General features: G+C 35.7%; 1 long non-coding RNA gene across 1 annotated transcript in view; it reads right to left on the reverse strand.

Annotated features, from left to right (window-relative positions):
- LOC140621163 (uncharacterized) overlaps nucleotides 1–12,116 on the reverse strand; it is a 34,465-nt gene that overhangs the window by 5,306 nt on the left and 17,043 nt on the right. Inside the window, exon 2 of the long non-coding RNA XR_012020893.1 lies at nucleotides 11,410–11,528. This is a non-coding gene — a long non-coding RNA (uncharacterized lncRNA). The remainder of the gene's footprint in view (nucleotides 1–11,409; nucleotides 11,529–12,116) is intronic.

Genomic DNA, 12,116 nt, shown 5'->3' on the forward strand with positions numbered 1-12,116 from the left:
TCAGGGCACTAGAGCTTGATTCTCTCAGGTTAAGAGAGGGTCCCCATTGTTCTTGCATTTCAAGGGTATGGTATCTTTTTTTTTAAACTGTTTTAAGTTTTTATTTACATTCTAGTTAGTTAACATGTAGTGTAATATTAGTTTCAGGAGTAGAATTCAGTAATTCATCACTTACATTTAACAGCCAGTGCTCATCACAAGTCTTCCTTAATCCCTATCTCTCATTTAGCCCATCCCCCCCACCTCCAGAAACCCTGTTTGTTCTCTGTAGTTTGAGTCTCTCTTATGGTTTCCCTCTCTCTCTCTCTTTTTATTTTCTTTCCTTCATGTTCATCTGTTTTGTTTCTTAAATTCCACATATGAATGAAATCATATAGTATTTGTCTTTGACTGACTTATTTTGCTTAGCGTAATACACTCTAGTTCCATCCATGTCATTGCAAATGGCAAGATTTCATTCTTTTTTATGGCTGAGTAATATTCCATTGTTTATATATACCACTTCTTTTTTTAAAAAAAAGATTTTCTTTATTTATTCATGAGAGACATAGAGAGAGGGGCAGAGACATAGGTAGAGGGAGAAGTAGGTTCCCTGCGGGGAGCCTGATACAGGACTCAATCCCAGGACCCCAGGATCATGACCTGAGCCAAAGGCAGACAGACACTGAGCCACCCAGGTGCCTCTACATCTTTTTTTTTTTTTTTTTTTTTTTTTAATCTATTCATCAGTTGACGGACATTTGGACTCTTTTCATAATTTGACTATTGTTGATAATGCTGCTATAAACATCAGGGTGCATGTGCCCCTTTGTTTCACTATTTCTGTATCCTTTGGGTAAATATCTAGTAGTGCATTTGCGGGATCATAGGGTAGCTCTATTCTTAACTTTTTGAGGAACTGTTTTCCAGAGTGGTTGTACCAGTTTGCATTCCTACCAACAGTGTAAGAGGGTTCCTCTTTCTCCACATCCTCGACAACACCTCTTGTTTCCTGTGTTGTTAATTTTAGCCATTCTGACAGGTGTGAGGTGGTATCTCATTGCAATTTGATTTGTTTTTTCCCTGATGATGAGTGATGTTGAGCATTTTTCCATGTGTCTGTGGGTCATCTGTATGTCTTCTTTGGAAAAATGTCTACCCATGTCTTCTGCCTATTTCTTAACTGGATTATTTGTTTTGGGGTGTTGAATTTATAGACTTTGGATACTAATTCTTTAACCAATAAGTCATTTGCAGATATTTTCTCTCAGTTTATTGGTTGCCTTTTAGATTTGTTGATTGTTTCCTTTATTTTTCAGAAACTTTTTATCTTGATGAAGTCCCAGTAGCAAATGAAGTTCATTTTTGCTTTTGTTTCCCTTGTCTCAGGAGATGTGTCTAGTAAGAAATTGCTATGGCTGAGGTCAAAGAGGTTGCTGCCTGTGTTGACCTCTAGGATTTGATGGATTCCTGTCTTATATTTAGGTCTCTCATCCATTTTGAGTTAATTTTTGTGTATCATGTAATGAAGTGGTCCAGTTTCATTTTTGCTTGTTGCTGTCCAATTTTCCCAACAGCATTTGTTGATAAGACTATCTTTTTTCCCTTTGGGTATTCTTTCCTGCTTCATTGAAGATTAATTGACCATATAGCTGTGAGTCCATTTATGGGTTTTCTATTCTTAAAGATGTATCTTTTTTTTTTTTTAGATTTTGTTTATTTATTCATGAGAGACACAGAGAGAGAGAGAAAGAGAGAGAGAGAGAGAGAGGCAGAGACACAGGCAGAGGGAGAAGCAGGCTCCATGCAGGGAGCCCGATGTGGGACTTGATCACAGGTCCCTAGGATTAGGCCCTGGGCCGAAGGCCACGCTAAACCGTTGAGCCACCCAGGCTGCTCAAAGATGTGTCTTTTTCAAAGATAGTACTGTAGACAGCCCATGGTTGGGAATGCCTGTTTGGTCAGGGAGTAAACTATATTTCTCTCATCCCCTGACCCAGGGCAGGTTTCAGAGTTCATATAATTGTGAGCTACCATTTGTTCATTCACTCAACAAATAACTATTCATCTCTTTTCCTTTTCTAGGCGTTGGGCCAAGAATAGGGCATATAATGATGAACAAGAAACAGATACAAACAAATAAGTGATGATCCATGCTATGTTGGGGAAAAACTCAAAGGATCCAGAAAAAAAAAAAAAAACATAAAATGATGGATTTGGGAGCATGGGTGGGAAATGTGTTGGGAGGTAGGCAAACTTTAAAAAGAGATACTAAGCATACACAAACGTTGTTGACTCAGCTTGGCTGATGCACCTCTCTGGCAGGTGGCGGTACTCAGGCAATGTTTATGCACTTATGCACAACAAAAAATGTTATCTTTCTGCCTCACAGGTATTTTATAAACACAAGTAATTCCTTCTGAGGGTCACTGCCACGATGCTGGAAATGACTGCATTGCCAGTAAACAGTAAAGAGCCTGGGACATAGCGGGGATGCAATTATGTGGAATAACAACACTAGTGAATAAATGAAAGGCACTTTTAGAACAATAGGATGTTGAATTTATGGTGTCATAAATTAAATCAGTTCCACATTTGTCTGTTTATTGTTGAATTTTTGGCAATAATAAAACAACTTAATTTTCTTCTCGATCTTATTTGTTGAAATGAAAGCAATCACAGAGAACATAAACTCCTAAAAAAAGGTTGTACTTCCCTTTCCTGTAAAAGGAAAAAACCTTCCAGATTGTGGTGTAGCATGTCTTGCATGTGTGTTGAGTTCAGCTATGTTGCTTTAATTCCAGAAGTTATATACTTCTGAGATAATAACAGTATCTACCCTTGGAATACTTTCCAATTCCAATTTATTTCTATATTTAAAGAGCTTGCAATATCTTAGAGCTTTTCTTTTATCTTTAAACAGCTCTAAGGCTTGTGACACAGTTTTCCCCTCTACTTCTAAAGGGTCTGTGCATTGTATGAAGCAATCATTTTGACATTACTTGAATTTATTTTAGAACAAGAAAAATCACATATTTATTAATCTGATAGAATAATATGTAAAAAAATTAACTTACAGAAGATCAACAAGGGGATCCCTGGGTGGCTCAGTGGTTTAGCACCTGCCTTCGGCCCAGGGCATGATCCTAGATTCCTGGGATCAAATCCCACATCGGGCTCCCTGCATGGAGCCTGCTTCTCTCTCTCTCTCTTTCTCTCTCTCTGTTTCTCTCTCTCTCTCTCTCTGTGTCTTTCATGAATAAATAAATTAAAAGAAAAGAAGAAGATCAACAATTTGAGACATCACTAGGACTGCTGCATGATGGTTAATTGCAATTGTCAACTTGGTTAGGCTTCTGTGCCCAGATGTTTAGTCAAACACTAGCCTAGATACTGTTGTGAAGGTATTTTGTAGATGTGATTAACACCTACAGTTGCAATTGATTTTAGATGAAAGAGATTGCCCTTGACAATGTGAGTGGCACTTATATAATCAGTTGAATACCTTTGGTACAGAAACTGAGCTTTTGCACCCCGATGTTTATAGCAGCAATGTCCACAATAGCCAAACTGTGAAAGGAGCCTCGGTGTCCATCAAAAGATGAATGGATAAAGAAGATGTGGTTTATGTATACAATGGAATATTCCTCATCCATTAGAAACGACAAATACCCACCATTTGCTTCAACGTGGATGGAACTGGACGGTATTATGCTGAGTGAAATAAGTCAATCAGAGAAGGACAAAAGTTATATGGTCTCATTCATTTGGGGAATATAAAAAATAGTGAAAGGGAATAAAGAGGAAAGGAGAAAAAATAAGTGGGAAATACCAGAAAGGGAGACAGAACATGAAAGACTCCTAACTCTGGGAAACGAACTAGGGGTGGTGGAAGGGGAGGTGGGCGGGGGATGGGGGTGACTGGGTGGTGGGCACTGAGGGAGGCACTTGACAGGATGAGCACTGGGTATTATTCTGTATGTTGACAAATTGAATACCAATAAAAAATAAATTTATTAAAAAAAAAAAAAAAAGAAACTGAGCTTTTAAGGAGAAGAAGGAATTTTGTCCCAAGGCTGTAACATAGAAATCCCATCTGAGTTTCCAGCCTGGTGGTCTGCCCTGTAGATTTTGGACTAAAGACAAACTGTTTCCTGAATTTCTATCTTACTACCTGCCCTAGGAATTTTGGACTTGCCAGCTCCCACATTTGCGTAAGCCAGTTTTCTTGAAACAAATATATAACACACACACATATATATACATATATATCTTATTTATATATCATATATATATTTTTATATATATATAAAATCTCTATCTGTATATCTATATATCCATAAATAAATGTTACTCTGCTTTCTGCTTCTTTGGGGAATTCTGACTGATGGAAACTGTTTCATTGTCTTCTGAAATTGTGTCTCCAGTTGGACCAGAGAAAAATTGGTAACAGCTTCTAGACTTCTCCTGCTTTGATGGGAGACTAGAGGACTGAAAACCAGCTGAGACAGTGTGCCACATATCAAGCTGCCCTCTTCCAAAAGGAAAAGAGCTTGGAGCTGGGGAGAAGAACACAGAGCACAACCATTCATATGATTCATCAGCTCTATATTTAGCAAAACAGAAAAATATGGGGAAGATTTTGAACCTTAATAAACAACTCTGGCTTCCTTCTGCTAATCCCATATTTTATTTTATGCTGAGGTACATCCCCACCTTTATAAAAATCATATTATGCTTTTAGCACTAGTTAGGGATCTCTATGAAGTATGAGTCAGAATGGATCTCAGGATCTCAGGGCAGGATTATTTATTTATTTTTTAAACCAGGACTTTATATAATGTTAAGGTAGCTGGAAGCTGAATTATTATTTCCAGAAGAATAGGAAAAACAATGTACCTCAACTGAGCTCCAAGAAATGACATTCATATGAGAACAAGTTCACATATTTAATTCCCAGTTTTGCATAAAAACAAATTTTACAAATGAGGCCAAACCTCAAATTATACTGCCATACAGATATGCCTGTAATGGGGTCCAGGTAAGTGATGTGCATGGCTCAGGACAGACTCCTTTTCATCACTGCAGAAAGCACTGAGATGAAAAACAAAAAACAAAAAACAAAACAAAACAAAAAAAGAAAGCACTGAGATGATGGCTTCCATAGGCTAGGAAGGCCATCCCTCTGTACCAGAAAAAACAATGCTTTACTTCAGTATTAGAACTCTTAGAACAGCTTTGACCATTGATCTTGGGGGCTGAAGAAAAGAAAGATATTCATAGAAGTTAATTTCTGCTACCCAAATAGTCTATAAAGAGTATTCAATAAAGAGTATTTATCAATAGAGAGCATTTAATCATTTTAAACATGTAAATTAGTAAAATTTTGCCTACTAAAAATATTAATATATAAACAATGGTACTTTCTTGCACTTCCACATGGAAAATGGTGGGGATGTGTGATTAGTGCTTGAGTTTGAGCTCTGAAGTTTATCAACCCAAATAATTACCCACTCCCTCTTCCAATTTACTTCATAATCGGGAGGCATCTCTATTATATCGCTTCAATTATAAAAACACACTGTACCACTAAATGAAATCTTGAGGTAAAATATGGTAGGTTTGGACTAGATGATTATGGCCAGACCTTCTTTCACACTCTGGGCCTCCCATGCTGCAGCAGCATTCATTCCTTTCTTGTCTTATGTTTTATCAGCCTAGATGGGTAGGGTTAGCTCCAGACTCTCTCCCTTTCTTCTTGGGATCTCCTTTCAGTTCTTTTTTGCCCAAGACCAACTTTTTCCAATAACATGCATCTTACCAACTTCTCACATACTTACTTTTTCCTGGTTTAAAAAAGATCTAAAGAGACCCCTGCAATCTTTGCCTAGGACACACAATTACTACTACTTAAGCCTATACCAGGTGTTACTACCTTACTTGATTGCTGATAACGGCATGGCAAATGTTGAAATTTTATTATTTTAGAGTAGGAAAGATTGCTTGAGTTGTCCTAAATTTGGGGGTGGGAGTAAAATGATCTGTAGATAAGAATGAACAATAGAACTGAAATGGATCTCAATGTATCTAATTACCCTAACTGCTTTCAGGTAGTTTCTAGACCAACTCTGGCAAAACAAATTTTATCTCACATAAACAGGCTAATTAGTTGTTCCTGGACACCCAGGTTGGTGTGAACTCTGTGTTCAAATCTAGGCTCTGGATTTGCCATAATCAATTAGTGATACCTGCCATGGGTGAAGGATAGGATGGTGTGGACATTAATGATATTTCGTTTCCATTTTTTGGGATAAAAAAGATGGAGAACTTTTTCAGTTTAAAAAGATTTCAAACACTGAGAAAACATTCCAGGTGAGAAAGGTGGGGGGTGGGGGGATTCATCTTGGTACAGAGGAAAGAGGATGTTGACAAATAGCCAGGTTTTTTGAGTATGATAACTTTTCTGAAAAGCACTAAAATATAATAGTGCTCTTGAGATGATAATGTAGACTGTAATAGAAACTTTAAAGGGTAACAGAGTGTCATTGCTTGGTTTTCTAGCTCAGAAGAGCAAAATGCTGAGTGAAATATATAGTAGAAGAAAATTGGCCTTCACAACTGAATGAAGATGCTCTTTCCGTGTTCAGAAAGCATTCCTGAAATGGACTTTCAGTGATCTAAATTTAAGCATGTAAATTAAAACAAAACAAAACAAAAACTGTTTTGCTGAGAACTCTATGAAACAGCCATTTAATGGGATTTGCCATTTAATAGGAAATCCATTTCCTCGTGAAAACATAGCTTGCTGTTTTTGGTTCAAATATCTTCAGAAAAACTTTTTTGTTGTTTTGTTTTAAAATGTCAATAGCCTATGATTCACTTAGAAATAAAACAGAAGGAGAAGTAAATTTCTTTCAGAGACTTTAGTCTGGAAATATGATTACATAGTAGCAAAAGCCCAACAAAATGTCTGAAGGACTAATGAAGTCTTTGTAAATGCAAGCAAATGGACTTACAAGTCCATCCATAAAATGTGAGTAGTGACAGCAATAATAATCATGACCACTTATGGAACAAGAAGCTATCATTTGTTATTACGTGCCTGCTTGCTTCCTGACTTCCTTCTTTCCTTCTTCCACTCCCCATTCCTTCTTTTCTTACTTGCATGGTACTGAGCTCCTACTATGTTCCAGGAACTATATAAAGATCAAGAAACAATGACACCGTGGATCCAGAAAGACAAGGATTCTGATTTCACAGAGTTTATACTCTAGTGGGGGAAAAGCTGGGTATTCACCGTGTATTAACAATAATGTATTGGGTCAGGATGGACTGAGATGTCTGTTTTCTCTTCGGGGGACAAAGGGAAAATCTTATGACTATAAAAAGTGATTTCGGTGTGCAACTAGTTGCTGCTTGTTAATATGAGGAAGGACAAGTGTGTCTTTACTGTGAAATGATCTGGATATTATTTCGCAAGGAATTGGGCCAGATTCATATTTAGAGGAGAAATTAAACTTTTAAAAAATATGTAGACAAGTTATATTTGTCTCTAGAAAGACATGTCACCTTGTAAGTGGTTAAGTTTTATTTTGCTATAATGTGCTAACTGCCAACTAATGACTCCAGATTCACTCAGTTTCTCTGTGATGCACATAGGTCTTTCTTGGTTTCGGGAGGGTGGTTAAAGGTGATGAATGCTATTGTGCTACTGAGTGTTAATTATTAATTAAAGATTTTTACTAAATAGATTAGCCTGTTGTGAATCTAGTATAGCTTGAAGAGTTTTAATCGAGAGAGCATAATTTTGTGGTTTTCAAAGTTGTATATTAATTTAAAAAACACAAAGGACTACTGCAAAATTGAAGATGAACAATCAAAGCCCTTAGTTTCTTTAAAAAGAGAAAGGTAACAGGGCATCTGGGTGGCTCAGTGTGTTAAGTGACCAACTTGATCTCTGCTCAGGTCATGATCCAGGGTTGTGAGATGGAGCCCTACCTCCGGCTGCATGCTGAGCAGTGGAGCTCACTTAAGGCTGTCTCTCCCTCTCCCTTTGTCCCTCTCCTCTCCCCCTTTGTCTCTCCTCCTTGGCACTCCCCCTGCCCCACTCACTCTCTCTCTCTAAAAAAGAAAAGATAAAGGTGATTGTGCATAATGAAACAATTAATACTTTTTGGATTAGTAGATCTAAGAATATCTAAGTATCTCAAGACATAAAATGTATATGCTTCTATCTTTTGTTCTTATGGACTTGTGTGAACTGAGCTTTTTAAATAATGCCACAGTGAAAACAAATATAAGAATAATCTTGGTACTGTACCAGGATCCAAAAAATACCTAATAGAGGATATGTAATAAATAATTAAAAATTCACTTCTTATATTAAAATATTTTATATCCAAAGTTTATAACAAAAAGTAAGATTAAACATATTATTTTAATTTTAAGATGATTGAAATTCTCTAATATTTTTATTATTTTATAAGATAAAATATACTGAGTATATACTAGCATCACTGAACACATTTGAACCATTCATTCAACCATGGAGTATACCTCATGGGCACCCATCTGAATGTTTAATGAGCTACCCTTTTCAGAAAATCACAAATGAATGGGGTGGGAGGTCGCTACTTTAGAAGAAATGCTCTTCAAAGCAGTCTTCCTTACTCCTGGTTTTATAATGGTGCAGCAGAGGGATTATAAAAAGCTTAGAGAAAAGAAACAATTAGAAATGTTAATCATGTAGTTATTTGAGCAGGAACATGAAGGAATGAAACCAATCCTCTAATGGGCCCCATTGGTGGAAAATTGCATCATTGCACACACTTGTGGTTGTTGGCTGATTCCCCCTTATGGCTGAATAATCACCAAGCAGTTGGAGGACATTCTCTATGGAAAGTTACAGAGAAAGACCAGGTTAGGAAGTGGGCTGGGGTGCTAGAGCAGTGCCCTGAAAGGAGATGGCATTGGAGCTCATGCTCTGTGTTGTTAATCTGCCTCTCAACTCCTTCAGTTGTAGCTGGGAAGCATGACCTCTGAATTATTTCATCCTGTACCTTCCTTTGAAGCAAGACAGTCCTTTAAAAATAAAAAAAAAAGAATCCTTTAAAAACTATTTTGCTAATAAAATAATTTTTTTAAAGATTGTATTCATTTATTCATGAGAAACACAGAGAGAGGCAGAGACACAGGCAGAGGGAGAAGCAGGCTCCATGCAGGGAGCCTGATGTGAGACTCAATCCCAGGACCCTGGGATCATGACCTGAGCCAAAGGCAGACGCTTGACCACTGAGCCACCCAGGCATCTCTAAAAATAAAATTTTAACCTAATTTCTTTATATATGTTTTCTATATACATGTATATATAATTTTGCATAAATGCAGATAGACACATAGTTTTGCATAAGTGTGTATGTATATACATATGCAATTTTTTGCTTTTGAATTTTACTTGGATTTTACTTCCTGTTCTTCTTCCTTCACTCAGTTTTTTAATACATGATAATCCAAAATAATCTTCTATATATCTTTCCATGCTTACAAATCTCTCTTCCTCTTGAATATTTGTGGTTTTTTTGCTGTTGCTTTAGGGAATGTTGTTTTAGTGCATTTTGATTTTGTCACTCATGATTCCTATGGAAATTTCTCCAAGATATTTGGGTTTTCAGTGTATAGGAGCATGCATCAACAATAATATATATTTATATTTTTTTCTTTTTTGATGCTTATATTTATTATTTTACTTTTTTTTACTTGCTGAATTGGCTAGAACTCTCACAATAATAAAGAATTTTGATATTATATATCATTCTCTCCCTAATGTCTGATTTTAATTAAAATGCTTTATGACATTAGGATATCAAATATCTTTTCAGTATCTGTTAATATACTATAAATATTTTGATGTGTTTTCAGATTCTATTTGATAACATTTGTTTTTAGTTTTGGCATCTTTATCCATGAGGAAAATTGGTGAATTAGTCATTCAAAAGATGTTTATTGAGCACCTGCTTTCTGTCATGTATTGGTCTGGGTGCTGAGGCTATAGTATTTAAGTGTAAACGTCCTCATCTTTATGGAGCTAACATCTAGAAGAAAGTTTTCTTTCTCTTCCTCCCTTCTTTTTAGAAAAATTTTGATTATCAGGTTTGATATTAGAATAATTTCATCTTTCAAAAGTTAACTGGAGACATTTTCATCTTCTTCCTAGGAATGGACTAGATTAAATAAATATTTGTCTGTTCTTAAAAAGATGACTAAAACATAGCCATGAACCCAGATGGTCTTGTGCTGCTTTGAATGGTGGACTTTTAATATCTTTTTCAATTTTAGGGTCATTGGAATATTTGAGTTTTCCTTTTCTTCTTAGATCAGTTTAAAAATTTTGTGTTTTGCAGAAAGAGCATTTTTAAATGTGTCACTTTACTTTCACTTTCTATAAATTATCATAATTGCTCCTACATCTGTGGTTATATTTTTTCTTAATTTTAATATTGCTCTATTTTTGCTCTCTCGGTTTTTTTTTTTTAATTCAGGATCCTGATGAAAAAAATTATCTATTTTTTTCCCTCCAAAGAGTCAGTTTGCAGCTTGCTTTCTTTCTTTCTTTCTTTCTTTCTTTCTTTCTTTCTTTCTAATCCTTCCTAGTCTGTGTTTTCTGTTTTACTAGTTTCAGTTTTTGTTATTACCGGTTCTTTTTCCATTGCTTGGTTCATGTTGTGGTTCTTTCTTTCCAATTTCTTAAGATTAGTTCTTAGGCCTTTTGCATTATTTGTCCTTACTCTTTCTTCTTTAATAATAAAGGCATTTAAAACTATACAATTTCTTTGGAGTAGAGCTTTACATTTGTCCAATAGATTCTGAATGAATGGTTCTCCTTTTCCTTGCTTTCTAGATGATCCTGATTTTTATTGTGCTCTTTTCATTCAATGCTTATTAGGAGTATGTTTCTAAATTTTCAGTGGTAATTCTTTCACTTTTATATTACTTATTTCAAGTTTCATTGGCAGATGATCAGAAAAATATAGTTTGTAAAGATCTTCAGTTTTAGAATTCTGTTATGGTTTTGAATCAAGTAGATGATTAATTTTTCAGAATGTTCCCTGAGTATATGAGAAAAGCTATATATTCCCTATTTAAATGTAAATTTTCATGTATGACCCAGTGGTGTGCTGATTAAAATTTAACAGCCAGCTCTCTGGATATGATGATTTACAGCATCTGTAGCATTTGCGTTTCCATGTGTATCTATGGCCACCATGGCCTGTTTTTAGCTACCAGCATGACATCAGTCAATATGGAGGTGGGGTAGAGATACTCACAATTGGCTCTCCAAAGCTGGTACAAACCAACTCCTGTACCCCACTGTATATGTCCATTAAATCGTGTTTATTGACTGTGTTATTAAATTCTTCTATCCTTACTTACCCTTGATGATTAGGTTTGGAGTGAACTGTATTGAAGGCTCGTGTTACTATTGCATTTTCTTCAAGTTTTCATTGTATAGATAGTAGTTTTTGCTCCACGTACTTAGCTGCCATGTGTTTCTAGAACATAGAGTTTATAATGATTTAGTGAAATTCCTAAACTGTGCTTTTTATCAGTACTTAATGATTCTTTCAATCCTTTATAATGTTTTAACCTTAAATTTCACCTTCTCTGGTATTAGTATTGCCATATCTGTTTTCTTTTGTTTGCATTTGTCTGGTATCTATTTGCTGATCTTTTCATTTTATATCATTCTTTGTCACTCAAGTGTGTTTTCTGCAAATAGCAGAAATCTAGGTTGACTGTATTTGAATAGGATACTTCAGTGTATTCACATTCAATGTCATGACTTTATTTCTTCAGTTTTTGCATTTCATTACTTACTTTGTTTCCTTTTTGTTAATTTAGTTGGTTTAAGTTGATATTCATTTTTTCTTTGCCCTTGTTAATTTGGAAGAGGTAGTGTATTTTCACCTTTTTTAAATGATTATCTTCTAGCTGACGAATGAACTATTTCCCTAACTCAGGGTGCTTTCATTGTGTGGTGCTCTATTTCTCCAGTCCCCCCCACCCCCACTACAGGATGAGACTATTTTTAAAAAAGATTTTATTTATTTATTCATGAGAGATATGGAGACAGGCAGAGA

The sequence above is a fragment of the Canis lupus genome, chromosome 29 (assembly GCF_048164855.1).
Source record: "Canis lupus baileyi chromosome 29, mCanLup2.hap1, whole genome shotgun sequence".
Taxonomy (NCBI): domain Eukaryota; kingdom Metazoa; phylum Chordata; class Mammalia; order Carnivora; family Canidae; genus Canis; species Canis lupus.